The following is a 13,273-nucleotide window of genomic DNA, read 5'->3' as shown; positions in this document are numbered from 1 at the left end:
TCCACACTTATAAAGGGTTAAGAAGCTAATTTGAAACATATCTGAAATGAAGCCTAGTGCCTTGTGCACCAACACAAACCATGTGAAATCCTGGAAAGGACATTCCTCTCTCTGAAGACACACACTGTAACATTGCATGAGACTAATGCAAACCCAGTGCCTGTCAGACAGAGACAACTAAACACAGACGAGCATCACCGCTAGCACAGTAGGAACTATAATGTACAGTAGGAACTAAAATGTTTACTCAGTTCAACTTGTTAGCAGGAAATTACAATCTTGGCTGGCTAGAACTCTATTTGAGTAGAGTGGAGTAGTGGTATGCTCAAGACAATTTGCAGTAAAACCACTTTGAAAGATGTCTATTTGGTTTAAAGAGTTCCACAGGCTGTGGCGTATATTTTAAAAGGTTTTAACCTAACCACTAAAGTCTCCAGGCTTTAAGCCTTGAAGAGCGAGTTTTCTAGACAGGCACTCACATCGTTGATGGTTCAGATGGCCCGCCGCCTCTTACGGTCATTTAAATAAAGATCCCGGAGGCAGCAGTTAGGCCAACGAGCTGTGTCTTTCACGGATAACGCTTTCCCATCATGACCATAATTATGAACTCAAGACCTTTGTAAACAAGGATATAAATAATACACCCTGCAAATCCATTAAGTAGAAATACCATAACAAAAAGATGTCAGGTTTTGCCTTTAAGCAGACTTATGAAGTTTTAGTAGCGGTACTTGGTTGAGCGTGAATAGATACACAACAGGCTGCAGGCTTTAAACTTATATGCATAGTTAAATAGCACAAATAGTACTCCTAATCTTGGTATTTTCCTAGGCATATTCAAGAGCATTGAGCCACGAGAGTGCATCAGTGACACATAAAGGCAAATGTGTGTGGCGCTAAACCTTGACTGGTGAATTTTGTAATGCAGAATCTCTATATAATGATCAGGGTTGTAATGGTCATTTATCCCATCAGGCATTTCCCTGGGTGCTTGAACCACTTAAGGTGGATTTTGAAGTCCTGGAGCCTCTGCGGGCACCCATGCCACTTATTAAAGCACACCTGAGTTAAGTACAACAGGAACAGCCACAGTTTTAGAGGAAAGAGGGATAACATCAGAGAAAGAGATTTGAGAGTGAGAATAAAGAGGAGATAGTCAGACATGAATGGAGAGAAAGAGAGAGTGAGAGAGGCGAGGAAGGGAGAAGACTGGTTTGAATATTTTTGTTAGGACTATTTTTGATTCCCAGGTCGGTCCTGGTAAAAAATGAAAATGGAGACTCTAACATCAGAAATATATTAATTTATGAAAGGAAAACAAGAGTTGCTGGCTACCTGGAAATTCAGATTGACAATTTGATCATGTTTACTAGGTAAAATGCTAGAACTAAATAAAATGAAACACATGGGTGCTCTTTGAACCGGCCGTTTGAGAGCTAGAAACAAACACACATGCTACATTGTATTACATTCTGTACATCTGTGACTCAGTATTAGCACAAATTGACAAAACACTAATGGGATCACTAATCCAAAGAATAACATAAGTATGCACAAAATAAAACATGATTTTTGTAACAAAAAAATAAATGAAGATAGCTATCTAAACTTATTGGACTGCCCAACACAAAATAAAACAAGCAGTGGTATTGGCAGTAGGTCTGGCATTAAAAGAATTTTGCATGGTACTGTGGGGCATTACAAGTAAATAGCATGGGAATGGATATCCATTTGTGTGGAAGCAAAGAACTGTAAAATAATATAGGTATCCGTTAAATGATCAGGCAACAGTTTCACGGTCAAGCTAGCTCTAAAAACGGATGTAGGTTAATGACTGCCCGCCTCCTATCTGTGCTGTTGCAAGAGAAAAACAACATAAAGCATCTAGTTATTTAAGACACTTTAACAGCATTCAAATGTCATGAGTGTGCCCCTGAAAATTCAATCTTAGGCAGCTGGATAAACAACCAAAATGACCACAGCTGGTGGAGGGCAAGCACTTTTTTGTGGAAGCACACAACTTCTACCTAATCCAAACATGTACTCCGGGCTCCCAATATATAGGTGAAGCTAAAGTCCCTCTTTAGTGATGCTCACATAATTGTTTGGTGACAGTTGCACTGTTGAACCAGACCATAACCAGGTTTCAGTACTGAACAATTCAATTATTGGATGAGGGACACTTAAAAAGGCAGAAAGTTGGAAAAGAACTTGAGGTGCACTATATCTTTAGTCTTCTCTCGAACCTGGGTTACCCTCTAAATAACCTGAGACATATGGATTGGATGAAGAACAGTCTTCTTCTATGAATTATTTTGTTGCAATGCCTCTCCGCATAAAGGAATGGAAATACTTTCATGACTCTGTAATAGAAATAATTTCAGGATTCAGAATCCTGCCAAGGTCAGAATTTAAAGACTACAGAGGATGTTTGAATAAATATCTGCTAGTCAGACTGGGAATTTCAACAGCTACAAAAAGCAACTTGTGGGGAGGGGCAACTACACAACTGCATATATCCTTAGTATTGTGGCGGTGACTACTAACATTCTGAGCCTCAGCCCTGACCCCACCTGTCATTACATAAAACACAATTTTTTGAAGAATAAATCATATCCCATTATAAATGGAGGGATCGGAAAATACCCAGTGTTGTGTCCCAGTGCAGCAGAAATACATTCATGAACAAAACAATGCTATTTCTCTAAGCTATCGCGACACAAAAGTACCTAATATAATAAATTACTTAGCTGTAGTTTGTATCATATGTATCACGGAGCGGTGAAAAGACCACTTCTGTTGTGTACATATTTTTCTAAATGTTTTTACTGTTGTCCTACTGGGGTTAAGTTTAATGGAGGCCACAAAATTCTAGTTAGTCAAATGTGATTAATAAAAAATAAAGTGTTAATTCCTGTCCACCTTCACTTACAAAACAGTTTTTGGCATTTTCCAGGCTATCTAAAATATAGATTAGAGGTACAACCGACATTAGTTCTAAGATCTGTCAGCGAAAATGTGTTCATACCACTTAAACACTAGAGGAGGTAAACCAGTGGTCGGCGCTTTTCCAGTCTAGTTTCTACTCTAACCTGACACAAGATGAGACTCAACAAGCTACTACTTTTCAAAATGATCTAAAAGACTACCTGCTTTGGGAGTGTGACAGCAATGGCTTCAGCACTGAGATGCCTTGTTAGGCTATAGGACACTCAAATTCGTATTTGAATACGTGTACGGAGCTGAAGTCCCTGAGATGAGCTATGAGTAGAAGTGGGGTGTCATACTTAGACAGGACTGCTTACACCTCTTAAAAATCTCATATTGAAGTTCCTTGAAATACGATTAGTTGTCCAGCAGGACAGCTGCTTTATCAGGTCTACCTACATATAATACAAGAAACCTGTCAAAATTATGGGTTAGAGGTTATTACACTTAGAGCAAACTGGTGCCCTTGTCAGAAGCCATGACAGAGAGTCTATGTATTTAATTAACGCGCAAGTTACTTACCTTCGGTCACAATATATCTGTAAGAAACAGTAGTTAGTGTTAGATTCCTTACCTTAGAATATCCCCAGGCGTCAGACTCGATCCGGAAAGTTTTGCGTAGCAGTACCCCTGCGTGTCGGTAGGCGTCGTCTGCGGCTCCGTGTGCGTCGTCGTGGTCACCGGGATGACGTCGTCGGAGTACTAAGACGCCGCCCTCGCTCAGTTCTTGTACATAGCTTTACGCGTCAGGAACGCAGAGCCATGCCAGAGACCAATACTAGTTCCATAAAACTAGGGCCCTTAAAGGGAAATACCTTAACCCTAGATATCGGTCTGCAGAATGGGGAGGATGGGTGGGGCGGTAAGGAATCTAACACTAACTACTGTTTCTTACAGATATATCGTTACCGAAGGTAAGTAACTTGTGCATCTGAAAGAAAGAGGTTAGTGTTAGATTCCTTACCTTAGAATAGATACCCCAGCAATACCAACCCCGGAGGTGGGTCTGCGGACCAATATCACACCAGAAAGTCCTGGAGAACGGAACGGCCAAAAAAGCCATCTTTCCTGACTTGGCTGTCCAGGCAGTAGTGTCTAGCAAACGTGTGCAGGCGTATACCGATTTTGTGTAGGGACGCCTGGCTGCCAGAATCACATCACATACTTCAGGAGGCAAGTCAAATGGTCTCAACTGCCGCCGCTCAATTTCCACACATGAAGGTGGAGGCTAGACAGGTTCGGGTGGAGGACCGTCCCCTGCTGCTGCAACAGAATGTCCTCCTGAAGAGGCAGACAAATTGGAGGATCGACTGACATGCTGAGTAGCTCGGGATACCAGTATCTTCGTGCCCAGTCCGGAGCCACCAGGATGACCTGGACCCGGTCGCGCCTGATCTTCTTCAGCACTCTGGGCAGAAGTGGTATAGGCGGAAAGGCGTACACCAGACCACAGCTCCACTCGCGACGAAAAGCGTCTGCGAGCGAGTGCCGCCTTGAAAATTCCAACGTGCAGAACTGATGACATTGCGCGTTCTCTTCGGTGGCGAATAGATCTAACCAAGGCTCTCCCCACTGCCGAAAGAGGCCTTGCGCCACGTCCGAGTTCAGGCGCCATTCATGATCCATCATGCACCGACGGCTGAGTTTGTCCGCCCAGGCGTTCAGGGAACCCGCCAGGTGTTGAACCACCAGGGTGACGCCCTGGTGTTCCAGCCATGTCCAAAGGCACAGAGCCTCCTGACAAAGGCTTCACGACCCCACCCCGCCCTGTTTGTTGCAGTACCACTTGGCCGTGGTGTTGTCCGTGAACACCTGCACTACACTTCCCCGGACAGAGGGAAGGAATCCTTTCAGTGCAAGCCGGATCGCCCGTAGCTCCAGAAGGTTGATGTGGAGCCAGGACTCCGCCGGAGACCAGAGGCTTCTGATCTCCCTCTCTCCCATGTGGCCCCCCCCATCCCAGGAGGGACGCATCTGTCACCCCAACGTGCTCCAGTTGGGGAAGGGAGAGAGATCTGCCGCTGACCCAATCGCGGTTCGTGAGCCACCACTGCAACCGTTTCGTAGTGCCCTCCGAGATCCGGACGTGGTCGGACAGGTTGCCCTGATGCTGTGCCCACTGAAACTTCAGGTCCCACTGCAGAGCCCGCATCCGCTACCGGGTGTGATGGACAAGAAGGATGCAGGAGGCCATTAGGCCCAGGAGCCGCAGCATCAACCTGACCGAGAATCGGGATAAAGGCTGAAAGACCGAAATCAGAGCCTGAATATCCCGAACCCCCTGTTCGGGAGGATAAACCCGAAACTGCGCCGAGTCAAGAACCGCTCCGATGAAGAGGAGCTTCGGAGAGGGACACAGGTGTGACTTCGGCACGTTGATGGTGAACCCCAGCGAGTGCAGGAGGTCGGCCGTAGTCTGGAGGTGGGAGACGACTGTTTGGGGCGAGCCCGTCTTCAACAACCAATCGTCGAGATAGGGGAAGACTGAAACCCCTTATCTGCGCAGATGAGCTGAGACCAGCACCATCACTTTCGTGAACACCCGTAGGGCGCTGGTAAGGCCAAAGGGGAGCACGGTAAACTGAAAGTGCTCGTGGCCTACCGTGAACCGCAGGTATCGCCAGTGGAAATACTCGTCCTGCAAGTCCAACGCGACCATCCAGTCTTCTGGGTCCAGGGCAGCTAGGACCTGAGTCAAAGTCAGCATCTTGAACTTCTCCTTCCAGAGGAAGGCGTTGACGCTCCTTAGATCCAAGATAGGGCGTAGGCCCCCTTTGTCCTCCTTGGGTACCAGAAAGTAGTGGGAATAGCAACCACGTCCTACTTCTGGCCCAGGAACGCGCTTGACGACCCCCTTGGCCAAGAGGGCCGTAAATTCCTCCTGCAGAAGCTGCAAGTGATCCCCCAACATTCTGTGGTACTGCGGTGGCATGGCCTGAGGGGTCGCCTCGAAGGGGAGGGAGTAGCCCCTTCGGACGATTTGCAGCAGCCACCTGTCTGATGTGATGGAGCGCCAGTGGAGGAGGTGATGGCGAACCCTGCCCCCCACTGGCATCGAATGGGCCTGAAAATTCGGACTAGGAGGATTTTGAGGCAGATGCTGTGGTGCGGGTGTGGACTGGCCTTGCATGTGTCCCCCGGCACCGCCACGGCGGTTACCACATTCGCGACCACGTTGAGATGGGTTCTGCAGCCTGTGGCTAGCTGGACGTGAGGGGGCGCCCCTCCCTTGTCCACGAAAGGGACGAAAGGCGGAGGTCTGCTGGCATTGGCCGAGGCCCAAGGACTTGGCCGTAGCCTTGGAGTCCTTAAAACGTTCCAGCACGCTGTCCGCCTTGTCGCCAAAAAGGCGATGGCCATCAAAGGGCATGTCCATAAGGGATGCTTGGACATCGCCTGAAAAGTTGGCGGACCTCAGCCAGGCGTGGCGGCAAACCGTCACCGTCGTTGCAATCGCCCTGCCTAGCGAGTCGGTGGTATCCAGTCCGCACTGAATGGAATACCGAGCAGCGTTCCTTCCCTCCGTGAGGGCCTGGATTAGCTTTGCCTGGACCTCCGCCGGGCACTGCGGCAGCACTTCCGCAACCGTATCCCACAAAGAGTGAGAGTAACGGCCCAAAAGGCAGGCGATGTTGACAGACCGCAACCCCAAACTCAGTGAGGAGAACAGCTTCTTACCGAACTGGTCGTACCTTTTGAATTCCCGATCCGGAGGGGCGTCTGGAATGCGGTCTGGGATGTTGAGGACTGGATCACCAGGCTATCAGGGGTGGGGTGAACGGACAGGAAACTGGGGTCGCCCGGAGCCGGGCGGTGGCGTCTGGCCACAATCCGATCCACAGAGAGGCCTGTGGAGGGCTTGGACCAGGTGCCCAAAAGAACGTCAGTGAGGGCCTCGTTGAACTGCAGGAGATTCTCCGAGGAGCTTGCCTGCGGTTTGAGTACTTCAGTGAAGAGGTTAGTCCTCACGGTCGCGACTGGGAGCTTAAGAGCCATGGCCTTGGCTGCCTGAGTCAACACCACCTGTACGCAGCCCCCTCCTCCTTAGCCACGGTAGGAGGGGAGACAAAACCAGTGTCGGGCGAAGTGTCCAGACCACTGGCCTCCCCAAGTTTGTCCGCCTAGTCCTGAGTCAACTGGCACTGCAGTACCAGAGGGTCTTCAGACCCCTCCCAATCCTCCTCGTCCTCCATCTCCTGAAGGTCAGGAAGAATTGATGGAGCTGGATCGTCAGTGAAGAGCTCACTTATCGGCGTCGAAGACGGCGCCGGATCCGGACCGGGGTGGGGATCGGAAACGGCGACGCCTAAGGACAGCGCCGGGGGCGACACCCTTGGCGACGAGGCCGGCGGAGGGGTCGTAAGGTCGACCAGACCAGTGCCAACATGGATCCAGGCCTGGATCCTGAGGAGCCCTGCGGAGTCGAAACCGAAGTCGCCGACGGCGCCGGGGCCGAAGCACCCGACGGTGCCGGGGCAGAAGCATCCGACGGCGCTGGGGCAGAAGCATCCGACGGCGCTGGGGCAGAAGCACCCGACGGCGCCGGGGCCGAAGCCGCCGGCCCGCTTGGTCTCCCAGACGGGTCCGCAGGATTCGAAGGCACCTCGACGGGACCCGACGGAGGGAAGCACAACCTCATGGCCGTGAGGAAGGCGCTGATCTCCTCCGGCGTCGTGTTCAGCCCAGGGACTGGCAGATGTGGAGCTGGACGCGGCGCTTGCGGCTCCGGCGGACTGCGTGGGCGGTGTCGCCCGAATCCCCAGCCGCGTCGCGCAAGCGTCGGGGGGAGTCAAAAGAGAGGGGTCGCTTCTTCGACTTCTTGTACCTTGACTTACCGGAGGACTTTGAACCCGACGAGTGGTGTTGACTCGCCGAGCTGTGATGACTGTGGCCCCGCGACCTCCTCCTGGACCGGGACCTCGAGCGGCGTGGGGCCGACTGCCGGATCTAGAGTCGCTTACGGGACCGCTCCCGACTAGCTTTCGACGTCAAGGCCCGGCAGTCGGGGAACAACTTTACATCATGGTAGGCCCCTGTAGGAAGGTACCTCCTGACTATGGTTGCCCCCAACTTTTTGCCCTGTGTTTTAGCTGGTTTTTGACATAGTCGACCTGGGGCCCTGCCAATCAGGACCCCAGGCCTACTGCTCTCTCTGTAAAATGGATTCCATGTACCCTAGGTGCATTTCCAAATGGTACTGGGCCACCCTATCAGACCCTGTAACTCAGGGCATGGGTGTACCCAGGGCTGCCAGGGGCTGAAGCATGTATTATGCCACCCCTGGCTGGCCTTCTAAATTTGACACAACTGGCTGCATGACAGCTGGGGCAAAGTCGTGTAATCACCCTTTGCTGTAGATATAGTATACCTATATCTAACCCTAAAATGGACACACAGATTCCTATCAGTCACTCCTATGGCAGGCCTTGACAATCCTGAAGGCAGAGTGCTTGGAATCGTGTGAGATGGTGCTCTGGCATGAGCTGAGCCTGTCTGCAGCTTGCGGAACCAAGTCCTAATAGCTGTTCCATGATATCGCATACCATATACTCTTAAGTGCATTATAATCCTCGCGGTTAAATGCTATCTTTGGTATTGCTTTATCAAAACATGTCGAGTAAGGTGTCATACGAATTGGAATACTAACACCTCGCCAATTCTGGCGACGGGGTTAGCATTCCACCCTTCTAGAGGGACACGACATGTATGTAACTGTGAACCCCGGTTAAAGTTAACTGAAGCCTCAGCTCCACAAAATGGATGCTGCCACCACAGACACAGACACCATGGCTCCCATTTAGGAAGGCATAAATGAACAGAGCAAATTACTTTCAGCAGAGCCTTAAAACAAGTGTTAAAGATCAGTCACAATGATGGTGTTAAACATCATTCACACATTGTGTCCATAAGTCAACCTCTCTCTTCAGGCACACAAATTTAAACTTGCCAGTTATGCAACGATATTAATGCAATTTAAGATGGGGAACTATGAAAATCTCCCAAGCACAATGAATCCCGTTTTTCTTTATGAAACTAGCCTCAACTTAAAGTGACAAACCTCAAATGTCTAATGAAAGTTGGCGGATACGTAGATATGCAGATTATGAGAATTCTAATAGTGCACAGTGAATATTTTTGAAAGAAGGAATATATATATACACACGCACACATACATACATATGTATACATGCACATGTATATATGCATAAATATACATGCATATGTATATATATATATTTATATACACACAAACACACATACAGGCACATATCAGATTGTGCAGCTACTGTTTTTAAATCTATATAATGAAAACCTTGAATGTGCTCCAACATATATTGCAGGGAACTTACAGCTAATGGCGTGTGTGAAAGGCGCATAAAAAATTATGTAAAACTAGCGACGAGCAATTTTATAAATGGCCTGCACATTACTTGTATGTTCTGTGCTCACAAGCAGCTACCAGCTAAACACTGGTGAGGGTGAGCATCAGCCGGCGGTGTCATTGGGTGTGTGGGGCTGTATTTAATCTTGGAGGAGGATTGATAGCCTGAAGAAACACCAGCTCCATAATGTAAGTGCAGGACCTCTCACTAATGCAATGATGCATTATTCATGCGTGAGCCTTATTTAACTACATCCCGTTCCCCACTACTTCACGCACAGCAATGCTCTATTAGCCACTGCTCCTTTTCCCTTCATCCTTAATTAATGAAAATCAATACCACGTCAACTTAGGCGAAAAACAGAGCTTACACTAGGAGTCTACAGCAGCATCCCAAGCCTGCCTTGCACCGGTGGAGCCCAGCATAGACCGCTTCTGTGGGTCGAGGACCAGTGAAGTTACCTCTGTGCGCATCCTTGCTCTCCGCTTCAGCGCCACCACACTGTATCATATGCTGCTTGTTATCAACACACCCTTATACTTGAGTACACCCATCTTCCATAGGAAGTGCACACCGTATTTCAAATATTCGTTTTTATTTTTAAGCACTCAGAATTATATATTTTCGGGCTATTCAAAACTTCAATTAAATGTATGTAAAACCTAGTTTTTTTTAAAAGGTCGCCCTGCGCTCAAACACATTCTTAATGTGAATGAAATGTTTATAACTAAGGTTGGCTGATTTGTTGTCAATGTTCGCATTTTAAATGTATATAAACGCATATAACATCCCATATACATTCTCGCTTCCTTGGCATCTGCACATGGCATGCTGTTACGAAATCTACTGTTGACACTGGTTTGCATTGTTGAAACTCACCTGAGCCCATATTCTGCGGCACATAACCTTCCTAGCTCTGCCTTAATCACAATTCCAGGGAAAGCCAAGCCGTTTAAAACACCCTTTGGGTGTCCGCGTTGGCGCTAAAGTTGTCATTCGCCGGCGCAGAGGATGCTCGCAGTAGAGTGCGCCACACGCAGCTCTGCGCAGCCTTACCTGGGAAGCCCCCTTGCACCATTGCTGCCTCCGTGCGCACCTCACGCGCTCTGCATTCCTGACAAACACGCGCCGCTGTGTGCAGCCCCTCTGCTCATCACGCACCGCAGCGCCGCGCGCCTTCCTTCTGACGACCTTGGGCCTGTTTTCTGGTGATTTCTCCTCTTTAAGGGTAACGGTCTTTCTTGTCTGCGACGCAATCAATGTGGCTAATTCGGAGCTCCTCGCCAGCTGCGCTCCGCTTCCGCCAGCAGGGGGGCGAGCCTATAAAAGTGCGCAGACAGGAGCACGCCGCTGGCTCGCAGCATCCGACCAGTGGCTCGCTGCTGCCGCTCCGGGACGAGCTCGCCCTGCTCGCATCAGAATGACATCTCCATCCAGAAACAGCAATTGATTTAAACTCACACTTGCGACGGATGAGACCGCGGCTCGGGAATCTGATATGGCATCGAAATGCAGCGGCCCCGGCGCCAGGACTCAGGTGGCTAGCTCTGATGAGAATTCTAACCTCGTATGAGGTAGAAATAAATAAGCGATCTCTATCGCTACTAGGGTAATTACCTTAAGTAAAAAATGAAATGCTGCCACTGTTTCTTCAGCATTACAATTCTCTTTCAGGACCGTAATTAGCTGAACGATGTAAACAATTAAAAGGCATGAGATGCAGGTCATGAATTTTCAATTTGTTTTGGTTCACTCGCAGTACTAATTAAATCCCCTTTTAATTTTCGGGTTTAATGAATGGTCCCGTTTCCATTACACTTATCTTGTTTTTTGGCCTTAGATGTTGTTTAGGAAAATCCAGAGAGACTTGGTGAAGGGGATTAGTTACATAAGTATACAGAGCAAAACCAGTAGGCAAGGGTTTACATCGGTAACACATGGAAAGACACGCATGCAATGATTATGGTTCCACGCGATAGCACATCAACGCCAGCCAGACCCATGGAGGGTGGTGGTGGTATGTATGTTATGAGGATTTGCATAGCACGCTGATAACCTGAGGGGTATCCAAGCGCTGGAGTAGATGAGTTGGCCAATCAGGAATCTAGCTGAATAACCATGATTTCAGTTTCTTGCTGAACTCGAGGAGGGACAGGGAGGCCCTGATGTGGTGTGGAAGGTCATTCCAGGATTAGGTGGTGATGCAGGAGAAGGAGCGTACTCCTGATTTGCTCCTCTGGATGCGGGGTACTTGCCTGAGGAGGAGTGTGGCTAAGCGCAGTTGTCTAGGGGGTTCGTGGGAGGTGATGTGGAGTTTGAGGCAGGCAGGTCTGACGTTGTGTAGGGCTTTGTTTGCATGGGCGAGCAGTTTAAATTGGCATGGCTTCTGGATTTGTAGCCAGAGTAGCTCTCTGAGGTGGGGTCGTGATGTGTGCTCTCTGAGGGATGTTGAGAATGAGTCTGGCGGCGTTCTGGGTGACCTAGAGTCTTTGTATGTATAAAGCTGGAGTACAGGGCGATGCCGTAGTCTAGTGAGCTGGTGAAGAGAGTCGAAGGTGACAGCGCATTGGGTTTCAGTGAAGGGTCTTTAGAATTAGTTGTGATGATACAGGTAATGGTATTGTAGTATTGGTAGAGGTAGTATCCTTGGTAGGGTTCATGGTGGTGGTGGTATTGATAGTGGTTGTGGCGGTGAGTTATTGGTGGGAAGTTGCTGTGGTATCAACAGTGAGGAGGGTGTTACTACTGCTACTAGCTGTGGTGAACCTGATGTTAACAATATTGTGGTGGTATTTGTGGGATTGGTGGTGGCAATAGTGATATTGTTGTTAGTAGTAATTATGGTACTGGTAGTACTGGCTAGGTGGTACTGGTCATGGTGTTGCTAGTGCGTGATATCCGTGCTGGTTTGATATCGAGGTGGATGAATTTATAGTTGTACTGATGGGTTTGTGGCACAGGTGGCGAGGTTGGTACTGTGGAGTGGTGATAGTACTGTGGTGGCGGAAGTATTATGGTGGTTTTATGTTGTTAGTGGTTCTGATGGTAGTATTAGTGATAGTTGTATTTGTGACAATACTGGTGGTGGCAATATGGTGGTTGCTTAGTGGTAGTGGCATTCGTACTGAATGGGAAGTGGTCTAGTATCAGTAGTGGTGGTGCAATATCGTGGTGGAAGTGATGCTAGTATTGGTGGTGACTTTCATAGTGGGTATACAGGTATAGTTTGCATTGGTGGTGGTATTAGTTATATCAGTGGTGGTGTTAGAGGTCATGCGGTAGGTAGTGGTGGTGGTGGTGGTGGTATTAGTGTTCTATTTGTTGGTATTGCTGTAGTTGCTGGTATTGTTGGTGTGGAATTGGTTGTAGTATGGCAGTGATGATGTTGATTATGATTTCGGTGGCTGTGGTAGTGATTGCAATTGGATAAGAGGTACTGGTAGTGGTAATGGGTATTAATAGAGGTGGAATGAATGCTGATGCTAGCAACAGTGTTTATGGTGGTATTGGTGGCAGTATTGGTGGTGGTGCTGTGGTTATAGTAATGGTGTATATACTACTGGCATTGGTAGTTGTGGTATTGGAGACAGTGGTATTGGCGGTATATTTGTTGGTGGTGATATTGTTAATGGTATTGGTTATGGAAGTATTGGTTGTGGAGTTATTGGTGGTGTTACTTGCGACTATATTTGTGTGGTGGTATTGTTGGTGTTGTATTGATGGCATTTATATTAATGGTGGTATAATTTGTGTTGGCATTATTGTAGGTGATATTGGCAGTGGAATTTGTGGTGGTGTTGTTATTAGGGGTCCTGGTGGTCCGTGGTAGTTGTAGTGGTGAGGTAAAGGGGGTGGTAATTGCCTTGGTGGTGGTATTGATGGCAGTGGTATTAATGGTGATA

The 13,273-nt window shown here is 48.3% G+C and overlaps 1 protein-coding gene across 6 annotated transcripts in view; it reads right to left on the bottom strand.

Moving 5' to 3' along the window:
• The window catches only part of PATJ (PATJ crumbs cell polarity complex component), a 1,366,227-nt gene that overhangs the window by 613,474 nt on the left and 739,480 nt on the right, over window positions 1-13,273 (bottom strand). The gene's annotated exons all lie outside the window — the stretch shown is intronic.

Source organism: Lissotriton vulgaris, chromosome 1_1, assembly GCF_964263255.1.
Source record: "Lissotriton vulgaris chromosome 1_1, aLisVul1.2, whole genome shotgun sequence".
In the NCBI taxonomy this organism is placed as follows: domain Eukaryota; kingdom Metazoa; phylum Chordata; class Amphibia; order Caudata; family Salamandridae; genus Lissotriton; species Lissotriton vulgaris.
Note: the sequence above shows the minus strand (reverse complement) of the source record. Positions and strands in the feature narration are given on the sequence as shown.